Source organism: Canis lupus, chromosome 13 (genome assembly GCF_048164855.1).
Source record: "Canis lupus baileyi chromosome 13, mCanLup2.hap1, whole genome shotgun sequence".
NCBI lineage: Eukaryota > Metazoa > Chordata > Mammalia > Carnivora > Canidae > Canis > Canis lupus.
Window position 1 is genome coordinate 46,326,925 of NC_132850.1, and position 16,830 is coordinate 46,343,754.

The 16,830-nt window shown below is 44.2% G+C and overlaps 1 pseudogene; it reads left to right on the plus strand.

Annotated features, from left to right (window-relative positions):
- Window positions 1–215: 215 nt before the first annotated feature.
- Window positions 216–16,830, plus strand: part of LOC140602292 (V-type proton ATPase subunit D-like) — a 38,209-nt pseudogene continuing 21,594 nt past the window's right edge.

A 16,830-nucleotide genomic window follows, 5' to 3' on the forward strand; every position in this document is an offset into this window, starting at 1 on the left:
ATTGTCACGATTCTGTTTTCCTCCATTGGCCCGTAACACATATCTTAGGTCTCCAATTACATTTCCGTGAATAATAGATGGCTTTGATAGGGTGCAGTATTCTGGTGCTTTTGTTTTTTTTTTTTTTTAAATAGAGTTAATGCAATATTAATTGGCTGTAGATGTTATAAGAATGCACAGCCCCCTTTTCAGGAACAAATCGATGAGATAGGGATATGAGAGTCAGCGAAGGCGAAGGCTTTTCCCAGCGTAGGTCACTTCTTTGTCGAGGGGACCTTCCTAGAGATTTGGGTAAGTGGAGGGTGCTTTGAGTTCCGAGGCCCTGGCTGCGTAGGCTCCGCAACCTGCAGAGAAAACAACTGGTGAGGGCGGAGGTACAGAAAGAGAACCGTGTGTGTGAGGAGCAGGGTGTGGGGAAAGCGATTATCGAGAGGCTTTGCTGGCTTTTCAGGGCTAAGGCTTGGCGCGCGCCCGGCCGCGCTGGCGCTGTGGAGGAGTCAAGGTCCTGGCACCCACGGCTGGGGCTTAGCACCACTTTGCACGTCGCGGGCCTTGGGTTGCATGCCAGCCCCAAGTTCCCTCCTCCAGATCCGGGTGCACCTCGGTGAGAAGCTGGTGGAGAGGGCGTGAGGGCCAGAGTCCGTAGGAGTGGGGGTGGGGGTGGGGGTGGGGGTGGGAGGGGCAGAGCCTCCCCCCGCGCCGGCCTCGCCGGCCCTGGCCCCGCGTGGCCCCCAGAGCCCGGGGAGCAGGCTGCTTGCCAGGCGCGCAGCCGGGAACCCGCGAGAAAGAGGCCCGGGCGCCTCGCCCCCTCGCATTTTACTAATCACGTCTATTTAAATTCTAGCGCGGTCCGCCGCGCTCTCACCGGGAAAGCTCTGGAGAACTGGACCCATCAATTATTCTGAAAAAATCCCAGACTACGTGAGGCTTCCAGCCTGCGGGAGGGAGGCGGCGGGAGGAGGTGGAGAACCTCGCCCCGACTCTTGCACGCTTCTCTCCGCCCTTCCCCGCGCCGACGCCTCGGCGTGCGCTTAACTTCAGGGCTCTGGGGCCCAAAGGAGCTACTGCACCTTCGGATTTGCGCTTCTGTGGACCGGGCGGGGAGGTGCCGGGCATAGTCTGGGACCTGGCCTAGCCTTCCCCTCGCCCCGCGGGGAGAGTTGGGGTCCTGGGCAGCCGGATCACAGAGACCACCGTTTCCGGCCTGCTCCCCCCTTTGCGTCGCCGCTGCCACCCTCACTTTGGGCCGCGTCCTAAAGCGGGCAGGCTGGTTGGGGGGTGCTGGGCGCCGAGCAGTCACCGCTCTGCCTTTACTCGGTAGACCTGTGAGGATGGGACCTTAGGGACATTCTAGTTTAGAAGGCTTTTAGGAACCTCGATTTGAAGTCCTCTAGCACTCCCCCACCCCCTACTCAGGCTTCTGGATGCCCCGAGGCGGAGCAGCAAGCCGGGCGCGCAGCTGGACGCGCGAGGAGAACGCGTTCGCTCTCAAGTCGGGAGGCGGGAGCCGGGCTGGTAATTACTGCCCCCCCAGCCTCGCCCGCCCCACCTCCGCACCGGGTCTGCAGCCATCACTCCAGCTGTCACTCGGCGGAAAGCGAGCGCCCTCCCCCCTTCCCCGACTTTGCTCCAGCTAACAGAAGCCGGAGAGTGTCCGGGGTCGGGGTTCCCAAATGTGTGTTATAATTTTTCATAGATACAATACTTCCTCCTTCCTCTGGCCCCTAACCTCCCCATTTTCTGGACCCTGGGAGCATAGTCAAAGTCTCATTTGCGTATATTGGTGAGTGTTTTTTGTTTTGTTTTTGTTTTCTTTGATGGGGTGGAGAGGTTCTCTTGTAGCTCCTGGGTTTCCCTGTATAGTATGAGGCGACAAGGAAATGAGAAGTCTGTATCAAATGTTTTTGAAAGAAGCCAACTGGCTTCTGGAATTCTAAGATGCCATCAGAGTCATCCTGTTAAATCAATGCGGTTTGATTAAAAAAAAAAACAGAAACAAAAAACAAGTTACTGATGGGCGTGAGAGTGATTGAAAGGCTTAAATCAACACCCTCTGTGTGAATGACTCAGGCAGTGTTGTTATTCTCAGAAGTCCTGGGGGACTCTGAATTGGTGAGCTCACTGGAAGATAGATGGTTAATAAATGTAGGGCCAGATACTCCTACTTTCCCAAAGGGACACCAGGCTTTTGCTAAATGGCAGTCTGTATTCTCTGTGCAATTTGGTTAAATGGTGGCGAAGGCTCCCTGATTTCCAGAGACAGACTAGGTCTGGTTTAGGGAATTATTGGCCTGGTGTGTGAGGTGATGGAAGTGTGTACATGGTGGGAAGCTTGAGATAATTCTTTGGAAAAAGCGGTCACTTCATTCTCCAAATTCAACAGCAGCGGTCCAGGGTCCAGATATAGAAGTGGAAGTTTTCCTGGGGAATTCCCCTGAGCTCTGCCCAGAATAGCCACCCCTGCCCCAATCCTGGTCTCTCAATTTCCTTGTTTTAAATCCATGGACTTCTATTCATTAACCTGGAAGTGGGGAAGGTGGGTGTGAGGTATCTCTTCTTTGGTGTAGCCGATCCTCTGAGGCCTAGAGGGCCCTGTCGCGCAGCAAAGCCAGGGTGCATACCTCTGCCCAGAGTACATCCTAGCCTCCGCAGGCTTGGCCTAAAGCTATAGACCCCAAGAGAGGTAGAGATCCTCCACTTCAACTCTGTCATTTTCTGGAAACTTGTCATCCAGGTAACACTAACAGATAGATGGATATTCATAAACTGACACAGGGGGTACATACAGGGCCGTTCCCTGGGTGCCAGCACACCTGGAGGAAACTTTTCAAACTCACTCAAAATCTCTCCCTCTTATTCTAGCCCAAGCAAATGGTTGGACTGGAAGGTGCTTGAGACTCACCTCCCTTCGTGTTTTTTTTTAAGTGCACCTAACTGGCTTTGACCTTCTGTTTGTCACAGGTGTCCTTCCTGCCAGTCCTGCCTTTACACAGAGCCCAGACTTGGTGTTTTTTGGCTGTAGCACCTTTGGCTTCAAAGGTAGAGTCCGTGACTGCCAGGAAGGACATGGGGTAAGGCCTGCCTACAGCTGGGTCCAGGAGTGCGAGGGGCCAGAATTAGATGGAGTGTTCCATTTGGAATCAGGATTTAGTGCTTCAGGCCCTGGGCTCTCCTGAACTTTGTGGTAGCTTCCAGAGAGGGCAACCAGGCTCCCTGGTTTGAAGGGTTTGAAGTCCCATTTTGGTACCAACTTGGAGGTTCTAACTAACAATGTGAGATCTGGCTAACTTTCCTTTTTGGTACCTGGAGTGACCACTTCTTTGCCTGGGACCAGAAAAAAAGCCACCACTTTCTCCTCCCTCTCCAGAGTCTTTGGTCATTGAGGTGGAGGATGAGTGGAGGAGGAGAACCCAGTCCCTGGCTGCTGAACTAGGAGTTCTGATTCCTTTCAAGAGAGAAGTTGTTTTTGAAGGCGATTGCGGTCAGATCCTTAAGTTACGTCTCTAACTTCATGAACCGGTCCTAAATGTGTTAAGTAAGAATCAGCTGGCAACTTGCACTTTCTTTCATCAACTTTTCACTTTGCAGTCCTGAGAGCTTTTAATTACAGTATTGTCAGAGGGGCCCATTCTTCTATTTCCTAAATCATTTCATTGATTTTTTCCCCCCTTTCATGCTGCCTTCCTTTTCAGCAAGACTTATTTTTTCTTCCCTGGGATTCACTCAGAGTTTGAGAGGTGAACAAGAAAAAAGAGGGGGTGTGAAGGGAGATTGGTGGTTAATAGGAGAGTAATCTCTACCTTTCCCCAGGGAGAGGGAGAAATGCAAAGAATGACCACATCTGCCCTCTCCCCAGTGGAGAGAGTGGAGACACACAAAAGAGAAAGGAAAGCTGTAATAAAATAGAAAGGGCACAGCGTGGGGGAACCAAACCAGTCCCATTTCATCAAGTATTCTTTTTTTTTTTTTTTTTTTTTTAATGATAGTCACAGAGAGAGAGAGAGAGAGGCAGAGACACAGGCAGAGGGAGAAGCAGGCTCCATGCACCAGGAGCCCGATGTGGGACTCGATCCCAGGTCTCCAGGATCACGCCCTGAGCCAAAGGCAGGCGCCAAACCGCTGCGCCACCCAGGGATCCCTCATCAAGTATTCTTAATTAGATCCATGAGAACCCCAAGTACCCAGATACTTGGTAATTAGTCTTGGTTACATGCATTTGTTCACTAGAAATAAATTCGCAAAATTTCCTGAAGGTGACTCGAACTATATACTCTGGGCAGGAGGAAAAAAGTGGAAGGATAAGCAAATCTCACTCTCTGAGCTGAAATGTGGCAAACGCAGCTTCCCATAATGAAAAGCTCAGCTACTATTCCTTCTAAAACCGGGTGAAACCAGAATTCTTCGCTTTTGTCACTAATTTTGTTATTTACGTAACTCTAAGCTTTATTTTTTCAAAAGTAGAGTTTTTATCATCCGGTTTTGGCATCAGCACGGAGCATAAACCAGCTGTTGGAAAACAGGGAGGAGCGGGATCTTGCTGTCAGACAAAACGAGAGGTGAGGCTGCTCTTTCCACTTACTCCCATTACTTCAGAATCCTACACTAGTGGGTAGAAGAAATGTCTAGATGTTTCCTCAATGTCCCTTTAGCAGCAGAAGTATGTGTGATTGGGGAAGAGGGTTGGAGGGAGGAGTAGATAGAATTAATGGAAGATGGGAATAATCGTATTTATCGAACCCCAATTTAAAACTACTTCATAACTCAGTAATGATGGTAAGAAGCATCCCTACTCTCCACCATTTAACTCCTGGCCATTAGGTATCAGTTACTCCCAGATAAAATGATTTAATCAGTCAAGGAGAAATCTCTTTAATGCTCAATCCCTCACCCTTCCATTTTTCCCCTCCCCTTGCCCTCTTCTCATTACTCTCATCTTTCAAATGGCTTAGATGAAGAAATCTTAGAAGCTACTGTCACTAGTAGAAACAGCTCTCTTATCGAGGCAGGATTTCTATATGAACTCTAACACAGCTCATGAGTAGCTTATAAAAATGACCCCCCAAATCCGTATTTATCTTGCATGTGTAAGGCAGAGAAAACTGTCCTGAGATGCAGCAATGCTTGCTTTTCCTGCAGCAGAAAGACAGAGTTTTTATTTGTATTTTATAATAAGCCATTGACAAGCTAGAGTTGTCTGTTTTTCAGGTTTGCAAACTCACTCTTAAACAAATTCTTTCCACTTGTTTAGGAAAGGATGCTCTCCCTGAAACTGCAGCTGGAAGCAGCTCTAAGCAACCCCAGAGTTACAGAGGGCATTTGCCCCAACTGATGCCTAGTAGACGTGATAAAGCAGAAGGTGGACACAGGTAACACCATTTTAGAGTAACTCTTCTTCCAGCCTTCCCATTTAATTGTCAGGGCAGGAACAGGTCATATGGAAATCAATTTTAAGAATCAATCCCCAAACCCTTTCACTTACTTAACACTTATAATGTGGGAAGCACAGGAGGGAAGGGAAAAAAAAAAAAAAAAGCAGAGCCACAAATATCTCCTCCACTTTAAATTGAGTAGGTATTAGAGTTCCTCCAAACTAACCTCTCAGAACTGCTTCTGTTCTTGAATTCTTTTTCACTTTTTCTTCCCACCACACCCCTACCTACCAACCATCATCTTTCTCTGTCCCCTCCTCTTCCTCACTTTCCTTTTCCCATTCCCTCCCCACTTCCCAGCACTTTCTTGTAGAACCTGAACTGTGTGCAAAGCTAGAAATGAGATGTCATATGATTTCACAGTAAGAGGTTTCTAAAACTGTGACCAGTAGAGCCTAGATTCCCAGGAAAGTTGTCTGTGTCGTTGCAGGTACTATGGGGGTATGTGGTTTGGGAGCATATAATGCAGCCCTGAATCTTACTGAAGGAAAGACCTGTGTCTATTCTGGGTGTCTTGGTGGGTGTGAGGTACAGGTCCAAGGGAGTTGAGTCTAGATTCTCTTTTGTGGACCTCTTTAACCATGCAAAGGAGATGCCAAGGACATTTTTACTCTCTTGGTTGAAGAAGCACACAGGACTCTAGAAGATATCATATTTACTACCTAAACACACTGACTTTTAGATGGAAATGCCATCAGTTGTCTCTGCCCAGTTCTGTTGCAGAACTATTAATCATATCCACAAGGATTGCCAAAATGGCAAGGCTCTCTTCGCTTTTCAGTTTATACAGAACAGAATCATTTACATAAAGTCCTTAAGGCAAATAACTGTTGGGGCTCTAATTTATATCTGATCGAAAATTAGCCGTCATTATGCGCTCCATTAGCAGCATCTTTAATGTGCTTCTAAGCACCATTTGTCAAGCGGCTTGTTAATATCCTTCAAGTCTTTAAAGTTGAGAGCTCATTAAAGAGTGCGCTCTGTTATTGATGTAATTTAGATGAGTTTGGAAGAGCAACTACACCATGCCTCGAATGGGCAACCTCCAGAAGCCAGGGCAAGGGGCCATTTGGTGACCAAGTTCACTATGAAGGATTTCCCAGAAGCCTTCATGGTTCTCTGACAGCAGGTCTCTTGGACCCAAAGAGGTGTTTTTGAAGGCCCACTCCCTGACCTGGGCATAAGTCATCCATTTCTTTGGGAAGGCCTATGTTTGTCTTCTGTGTTTTCTTTTTTTTTCCTCATCAATTCAAATTCACTGTGGCTCCCTGAACCTTATGAGAGGGAGCGGGAGCATAGAAAAATAGGCCCTGATGTAAGGTCCTTGATGAGAGAATTGGCCAGTTTTCTTTTACTTTCCTCATACCCCCATCTCATATTTAGTGCTACTCATTTACTTCCTGGGGCCTTCCCTTTATTCCACAGAGTGGAGGAAGTAAATATCCATTGAGAAAACCATGGGCTGAAAGACAGAGATACTGCCCTTGAACCTATTTTGACTGAGGTACAGTAAACCCGCTTAATTATGTACATATTATTACATTATCTATCAACCACCCCATCAGAAGAGCATAAAGGCCAATAAATTACCTCAGTTATTTATCTAAAAATCCATATATTTTGTCATTTTCTTTCTGGAGGAGATTATGTTAGTGTAACACAATAAAGAAAACCATTAGCACAGCCAGAAAATTGCAACTGAGTGCAACAATAATTTCACTAGCAGGAATAAATAACAGTTTAGAAAGCTGCATTTTGTCCTGGATTTTCTGGTAGGTTGTATCAGCTTTCCTTTGATTCAAGTCCTGAGTGGATCTGTGAATCCTGCTATCAGGAGTTTAGTAAGATTTTGTACACCTTCCTTCCCCTCTATTAAATCTTATATTAAAAGAAAAACATTCAAACCATCGTGATTTTTGGACCCCACTTCTATCTCTACTCTAAATTCACTTCCCCTCCTGAGGCCTTCTGGGGACTCAGAGATTAATGTAAGATAATGAAAGACATTAGGCATTTTATTCTCTCCTTTAAATTTCCAAGATTCTTTCAGCCTTAGAAGCTTGTGTGGAGATGGCTCTACTTTTTTTTTCAGATGGAGTAAAAATAAAACCAGGAGTTTAGGAACTGGATGGGGGTGGGGTTGGTCCAAATACCTCCATGTCTTCTTTAAACCCTTCTCTCCCCTTTATCTCCCTCTTAGAGAATAATCTCATTTTCATCATTTGTTGAACAGCTTATTCTTGCCGTCCACACCTTGAAAGAGTTTATTACTCACACATGGAGAAAGAGAAGGGAGAAAGAAAGATATAATAAGATCAATCTAAGGACATATTGAGGTCATATAACAGCACAAATATTCTCAAGTGCTCTGTATAATGTGCAGTGGGGATTTTGGGCAGTTTTATTGTGTGGTAGGATCCTCATCTCCGTTGTTTTTTACAGGATTCCTCCAGGCTAAAGTAATAAAGCGAGTAATTAGAATGCTAAAGACAGATGTAAATAACAGGAATGAGACAGCGGTGACAGATGAGCGGCTGGGTCAGGAAAGAGCCCAGTTGGTGGAAATGACACGGCCCCCGCCCCCCCCCCGCGGCCTCGGGCGCCCCCCCACCCCCGGCCTCTCCCCTCCCCTCGCCCCCCGCCCCGCGGCCTCGGGCGGCCCCTCCCCGCCCCCCACGGCCGCCGTGGTCGACCGGACGCCGTGGCTGGGTCCTCGCACGCCGCACGGGGGGCCCGGGCCTGGACAGCTCCAGGCCCCACCGCTGACCGGCCGCCAGGGGCGCGCCAGGGCCTCCCCCCTGCACCCCGCCCCGCCCCGGGCCCCGCAGCGCCCCGCCCGCGCCCCCGCCACGGCAGCAGCCACGCCACGGCCCGTCCTCGCAGCAGCTGCGCGGCCTTGGGGCCCCGGGGCGGAGGGGCGCGGAGGGGCGCGGAGGGGCGCGGAGGGGGGCGGAGGGGCGCGGAGGGGCGCGGAGGGGCGCGGAGGGGCCCGGAGGGGCGCGGAGGGGCCCGGAGGAGCCTTCGCCGCCGCGCGGCCCCGCAGCCCGGACTCGGGAGCCCGTCGGAGCCCAGCGAGGCGGCTCTCGGCGAAGCCCCTTCCCAGGCCCGACGCCCCGACGCCCCGACGCGCCTCGCCCCCCTCCGCACAGCTCGGAGACTGAGCGGCCGCTGTCACTTCGTCCTACGGAACTTTAAAAGGGTAAAGGCTCTTAATCACTGTCTTTGACGTTAGAGAAAGAAGAATCAGGCCTGAATCAAATCTCTTAACAGGCCCTTTAGTGATGAAGACCCCACAGACCAGTCTCATGATCTGGTTGCCAGAGAGCACCTCGTACTCCTGCTTGTAGGAGCCACAGCCCTAAAACTGGAGCCTGTCCAGGGGTGAGGGTTCCTTTCAGGGACAAGGCCAACAGTTCTAGCACCGCTGCTGCCTAACGGAATGGATGCACAGAAGTCCATGTTAGCTTTAGAGGACCGAATGCCTTCTTTTCGGCATCAGTACTCTTCAGATTACAACACACGTGCATCAAACAAATGAAAAACCCCAGAGTGAGCCAGATTAGGATAGAGACAACTCTAATCTCTCCAGTAATGTTGGTACTGGGGCAGGTGAGCTGGTACCGGGATACTTCTGGCAGGTGCTTGTGAAACACGGGGGATGGGTATGTCAGACGAAGAATTCCTCTAGTACTTCCTGGATTATTAACATCCGTTAATGCCCACCAGTGGAGGAAGAGAACCATTCTTTCAGATTTTTAAAAGAGGCTTGTAAACCAATGGGGTAAAATGGGAAATACATATTTATTAATTTTGGTTTTAATTTTTTAAAAAAATGTGTTTGAATTCAATTTGCCAACACATAGTATAACACCTAGTGCTCATCACATCACATGCCTATCTTCTCTGCCCCCGGCCCCGCCTCCCCCCCCGCCCCCCCCATTCACTTCCCCTTCTGCAACTCTTTTGTTTATTTCCTAGAGTTAGGAATCTTTCAGGGTTTGTGTTCCTCTCTAATATTTCCCCACTCAGTTTCCCCCTTTCTCGTATGGTCCCTTCTACTATTTCTTATATTCCACATATGAGTGAAATCATATGATAATTGTCTTTCTTTGGTTGACTTATTTCACTCAGCATAATACCCCCCAGTTCCATCCACATCAATGTAAATGGTGGGTATTTGTCCTTTCTAAGGGCTGAGTAATATTCCATTGTATACATAGACCACATCTACTTTATCCCTTCATCTGTTGAAGGACATCTCAACTCCTTCCAGTTTGGCTATTGTGGACATTGCTGCTGTAAACATTGGGGCGCAGGTGTCCCAGTGTTTCACTACATCAGTATCTTTGGGATAAATCCCCCCAGCAGTGCAATTGCTGGGTCAGCGCAGATCTATTTTTAACTCTTTGAGGAACCTCCACACAGTTTTCCAGAGTGGCTGCACCAGTTCACATTCCCACCAGCAGTGCAAGAGGGTTCCCCTTTCTCCACATCCTCTCCAACATTTGTGGTTTCCTGCCTTGTTAATTTTCCCCATTCTCACTGGTGTGAGGTGGTATCTCATTGTGGTTTTGATTTGTATTTCCCTGATGGCAAGTGATGCGGAGCATTTTCTCCTGTGCATGTTGGCCATGTGTAGATCTTCTTTGGAGAAATGTCTGTTCATACATTCTGCCCATTTCTTGACAGGATTGTTTGGTTTTTGGGTGTTGAGTTCTTTATAGATCTTGGATACTAGCCCTTTATCTGATATGTTATTTGCAAATATTTTCTCCCATTCTGTAGGTTGCTTTTTAGTTTTGTTGACTGTTTCATTTGCTGTGCTGAAGCTTTTTATCTGATGAAGTCCCAATAGTTTATTATTGCTTTTATTTCCCTTGCCTTTATAGACTTGTCTTACAAGAAGTTGCTGTGGCCGAGGTCAAAAAGGTTGCTGCTTGTGTTCTCCTCTAGGATTTTGATGAATTCCTGTCTCACATTTAGATCTTTCATCCATTTTAAGTTTATCTTTGTTTATGGTGTAAAAGGATGGTCCAGTTTAATCTTCTGCATGTGGCTGCCCAGTTTTCCCAACACATTTATTGAAGATGGTTTTAATTTTCAATTATTATTTTGGTTTAAGTTAACATTTTATTTTTAAACAACTATCACATCCTTAAAAAAAAAAAAAAACATGAGGGAATGACCGTGGGGCATTTATAAAGCTGGTGATGATGAGCACTATTCCTCTTAGGCTCTTAGGTCAGACCTATAGGTCAGATTTTTTTGAGGCTTTTGTTAAGTCTATACTTAATAAAAGTTAAGTGTTTCAGGTAGGCCTGGCTAAAGAATGAGATGTCTTTCCTAGATGAAATTTTTACCAGCATTGGTGGGTATTGATGAGGGGTCACCATAGAATTCGTGGAAAATTGGCAGGTTCCTCTGGATGATATGTATGTTTCAATCTCTAGTAACTGGAGGTCTGATCAGTTATAAAAAGACCAATCTTGGTAAACCAAATTGGGCCTAAAACTACTGCCTCTGAAGAAACATACTGGGTTAATGGATAAATTCCCTCTGTTTAGCCTCAGGACTTAAAATGTGAGTCTGCCCTAGAATTTTGATCTAGTAGTATTTCTGATAGCAGTCTTCACTTACTCATGTGAGGAAAGCCTTACATGTGGACTAAGAGTCAGGCTGGTGCAGCCAGTGGTGGTAAAGGAGAGTGGTGAGGATAATGCCTCAGCAAAGGTTATATTGTAATTGTAAATATGTGCTATAGCCACCTGCTGGACATGGATTCCTCATTGCTAAGGTAGCTATGTGACTGGAAATCACATAGAAGCAGGAGGAGTGCTGGGAAGGAATTAGAGGTCATGTCAGCTTGGGCCACTAATGTAAGGGATGAGAATCACTTCTTGGTTTCCTTTTATCTGTGTGAAGGACCTTTACTGTGTGCAGAACTGTCTTCTGAAATTTCAGAATGTTAGCTTGAAATTTCAAATGTTAGCTTGTAACTCCTTAGTGGGTAATGAACTCAATTTAGTGGGTTGTGACTAGCATAAAAAAAAAATTTTAAAGATTGAAAAACAATAGAAACAGATCACATATTGTGCGAGCAAGTTTTGTTTCATGACACTTTCGTTTTAGTTTTTATTTATGTCTGTATGCTTATATTGGACTATGGTATTGGACCAATGTATTTCTTATGGTGTGTTTTATCTAAAACATTTGAAAACCACTGTTGTAGGGCCTACACTGTGTCCTCCTATCTTACCTGGTTAGACCAGTCCTTAGCGATTTAGAGTTCTTTTTCTCGTTGTCATTTATTTGTGCTGTTTACTTGATGCTTCTCTAATACTTTTTGGTATCATTAATTTCTCATGTGCACATTCTTTTCTGCCTAATTGATTTTAAACTTTTTCAAAGACATATATGTTAGGCTTTTTTTGTATACTTCATGATTTCTAATGTGGTGCTGAACACATGAAACCCAATCGATGGCTGATTATGTGCCTAGCAAAAGCAAGCCAGATATTAGCTCACATGCCACCTTTTCAGGAATGCTTGCTTGCTTTCTTCTTTCTTTCTTTCTTTCTTTCTTTCTTTCTTTCTTTCTTTCTTTCTTCTTTCAAACAAGAAGTTTATTTAAACAACAAGATGCTTGACTTAAGGGAAAACTCTCTAGGAATTGTTTCTTTTAGAGTAATTTTTTTTTTCTTTTAGAGTAATTTAAGGGATCCATTTCTTAACCTGTTCCTGGCCTCTACTCCAGTCCCGGTGGTGTCCCCCTATTACTGGTTCCCAGAGCACTATGTAGTGCCTTCCTAGCACTTATTGGAGTTTGAATATAAATATTTGTGACAAGGTGATTTGTGTCCTCCACTAGAGTGTGAGCTTCATTGAAGTGAGCCTCATCTGTTGATCTTACGTGTACATAGCACAGTATTTGGCACATGGTGGACTCTTAATGTTTGTTGATGATTGATTGACTGACTGGCTAAATGACTTAAAGAATGACCAGCAGTTCTGGCAGAGGCAGCAGGCCCTTCCTTGCTATCAGAAAGACATTTTGCTAATGAACAGGAGATGAGAAGGGAAGAGTATGATCTGATGATTTAAAGAAGATAAACTTTTGCATGGTGGTGTCTCTCTCTTTTTTTTTTTTAAGATTTATCCATTTATTGAGAGAGAGAGAGAATGTGTGGGGGCAGAGGAGGGACAGAGAGAGAGGGAGAAGCAGTTTCCCTGCTGAGCGGGGAGCCCGACCCCGAGTTCATGACCTGAGCTGAAGGCAGACACTTAACAGACTGAGCCACCCAGGTGCCCATCATTATTTTTTTCCTAATTATGTTAGCAGCACACTATTTTGGATTGCTTTTACCTGGCTATAGACTTGGGTTCATGTAAGAAACAGCTATGCGAATGACATCTCTGCCATCTCTGAATAACTGATATGGAGAAAATGGATTCTGTTGGGAAGGTTCAGTTTGTGATCTACATAAGAAACCTCTCTTAGAATTTGTAAGGTATTTCTCCTTTTCATAAACCAGTAGTCTTCTTTTTATTAGATAAATGAGAACTCTACCCTTGTGATTTCCCTCTTTGCCCTGGCTGTTGGTGCAGGTTTAAGACTTGGGTTAAAACACACTAGGATTTCACTCATATGTGGAATTGAAGAAACAGAACAAATGATCACCAGGAAAAAAAAAAAAAAAGAATAGCAAGCCAAGAAACAGACTCTTAACTACAGAGAACACACTGATGCTTACCAAAGAGGGGAGGTGGGTGGGGAGGATAGGTTAAATAGGTGATGGGGGTTAAGGAGGGCACTTGTGGTGATTAGCACCAGATGCTATTTAGAAGTGTGGAATCACTATACTGTACACCTGAAACTATTATTACACTGTATGTTAACTATAATTTAAGTAAAAACTAAAGAAAAAAATCTTTAAAAATACAATTGATTTTTTTCTATATATAGAATATTTATCTTGTTCTCTAGGTGTTAATGACTTGTGTTTTGTTGTTATTTATTTGATTATGTGCTTTCTGGCTTTATTATACCTATGTCAGCATACATAGAAAAAATGGCATACATTGGCTTTGATCTGGGTGGAAATTCTTTTTTTTTTAAAGATTTTATTTATTTATTCATGAGAGTCACAAAGAGAGAGGCAGAGACACAGGCAGAGGGAGAAGCAGGCTCCCTGTGGGGAGCCTCATGTGGGATTCTATCACAGGACTCCTGGATCATGACCTGAGCCAAAGGCAGATGCTCAACCAGAGTTACCTTGGTGTCCCAATCTGGGTGGAAATTCTAAAAAAATTTACATTGTAATATTTTTTAGCTATGTGATCTTAGGAAAGTAACCTCACTGTGTCTTACTATTCTCATCTGTAAAATGAGATCGATACTACTTTCCTCATGGTTTTAATTATTATCTGAGTTGCCAGTACAGTGTTTAGCACATTTTAGGTGCAAAAAATACTAGTTCTCTTTCTTTCCTTTTTTGGTGTGTAACTTTAAATCCATTTTGGAAAGAGGTAAGTAAGATCCATGGCAATAAAAGGGTTTGGTGTGTGTATGTTGAAGTTAATTTTCTGTTTTTTTTTTTTTTTTTTTAACTTAGGAAAATAATCTTGTTTTTCTCAATTACTTTATCTATGAAATTCAGAAAATAAAAACCTTTATCATATCAGAGAATTATATCAATGTATAGATTATTTGTAGATGCCCATGTATGTGTCAAGGATAATCCTGAAAAGACTAGAAAGAGATAACTTGATGTGCTGAGAATGTCATTTCTAGTTTAAATTATCAGGTTTTTAAATTAATTACATGTTCTTTTTTTAGTCATATTTTATATACAAGCTTATCTTATGTTTCTTGAGGAAATTGAAGATATAATAATTCACATTCTCTTCTATCCTGAGTGTTGGTAGTATGTCTATGAAATGTGAAATAGATACTGTTTCAGCTCCGGGGGCCCACACTAAGGTGTAAGAAGTGGCTACAGTCTTATAAGCTTAGATTTAAAGAGCAGCCAAATAGAACTGGTTAGGTAGGCACACAGGCTTCTAGTAGAACCAGGTATCAGAAACAAGCTGGATATGTAGGATCTGGGTGCTCAATCACCTGGGAACGAGAAACCAAAATTTTTTTTTAAAGATTTTATTTATTTATTCATGAGAGACACCCAGAGAGAGGCAGAGACACAGGCAGAGGGAGAAGTAGGCTCCCTGTGGGGAGCCTGATACAGGACTCAATCCTGGGATTCCAGGATCATGACTTGAGCCAAAGGCAGACGCTCAACCACTGAGCCACCCAGGAGCCCCAAGATACCAGTTTTTGATGTTCTGGGGAGGCTGGGGTTCAGCATGTAGAAAATGAAGGGTGTTCAAAATATGATACAATCATAGAACTGAAATGAACAAAATGAATTTTTTCTCTAGTTTCCTTTATACTTTTTGGGCTTTATATAGGAATCTGAGGCTAAGGTGTATTCTGGAGGTAACTACAGTATTAGGGAACTCTGCTGCTGTATTCATGATTTGAATGAGATCTGAGACCTTGTTTTCCCCGTGATATGATGCTTTCTTTTTTTTCTTTTACACCAAGAGTCAAGGAATTACTATATTAATAATTTGTAAATTGAATACTTAAATCATTAGTTTAATAAACTTTTATTGAGTTTCAGGTATTTTGAAAGATACTGAGAAGTAAAGACCTGATTTACCCTTGAAAAACTGACAGACTTTGGGGGAGAAAGGCCCCTGAAGAACATAATGAGTAACTTCTGAGAGCTAGAATGGAGAGTTAAGAACCCAGGGCTATGGTGGTAGAGAAGTTGGAGCGACAACTTATATTTCTTTTTTTTTTTTTAAAGGATTTTATTTTATTTTATTTTTTTGATAATAAATTTATTTTTTATTGGTGTTCAATTTGCCAACATATAGAATAACACCCAGTGCTCATCCCATCAAGTGCCCCCCTCAGTACCTGTCACCCATTCACCCCCATCCCCCGCCCTCCTCCCCTTCCACCACCCCTAGTTCGTTTCCCAGAGTTAGGAGTCTTTATGTTCTGTCTCCCTTTCTGATATTTCCTACCCATTTCTTCTCCCTTCCCTTCTATTCCCTTTCACTATTATTTATATTCCCCAAATGAATGAGAACATATAATGTTTGTCCTTCTCCGATTGACTCACTTCACTGGAGGGTATTATGCTGAGTGAAATGAGTCAATCAGAGAAGGACAACTTATATTTCAACCACTCCTTCTTTCCCCATGCAACGCAGGCCCTGAATTGACACAGGTAGAATGAATAATTTCTTTTCTTTGCAGCCTTTTTTGGCTTATGTAAAACTACGATTATTTGTTAAAATCAAGTGGCGAAATGAGATAACTGTAGTGGAGGTTCAAGGAAGGATTCCGTTTTGTTACTGAACTCCTCATGTTTGCATTTCAGTCAACATACTTTTTGATGTGTTTGAGAATTGTAAGTTTATGCATGTTTACTGTAAACATTTCTTAGCTCAATGAAAACAGTGCTCTATCCATTATCATTTATTGAGAATAGATACTCTTTTGGTTTCCAGAAAGCAGAAATATCAGAACTAGAAGAGGAAAATTTTTCCTCTCCTTATTTTACAAGGATGTTATGCTTTTATTTTTAGAATCAACACATTTTTGAAAAATTAGCAGGTTGCAAACTGGGCAAAATTTCTCTTATGCCCTTTTTGTGGAACCAGAGGATTGTATTTTCTGTACTAATGCTTCAAGGATGTTTTACTTTTATTATTTGCAAAATGTGTCAGTTTAATACTTTGGGAAAATGTCATATTTGGGAGGGAAACAGCCACCCCATGCTTTAATGATTGTGGATGTGAACAGTGATCATTTTGCTAGGTGAGAAGCTCATAGTGGCAATAAAGCTAAGGGAATGATAGCATGCCAGTAAGCCTCAGCTATCTATTTGAAAGTCTTATTTGCTTTTAATATATAATAATCTGGCCACTGTATAATAATCCCGGCCCCACATTTCCCAGCTGGCTTCGGCTGTCTGTTGCCTCGCAGGACTTGGCTAGGAGCCAGGCCACAAGAAAAGGCAGTGTGGAAATCAGGTAAGGAGAATTAGTTAAGCTTTTAATTAACTTACCCTTTCCTGTTGTAGGGATGTGTAGAGACTCCAATCTGTAGTTACACCTCAAGCACCCAAACTAAGCCACATATTGATGTAGGCAATAAAACAGTTTACTAAGCTTTTAGTATGAGAATGCAGTGGGATAGCAAGGCTTTAGAGCTCCTCAGCAGACCCAGGAATTGGCAAGAATTTTCATGGAGATGGAGAGACGTGGGGCACCTCAAGGACCTGGGAGTTCTACCCCAGCCAGTGCTGCCACCCTTCTCAGGGTGGGA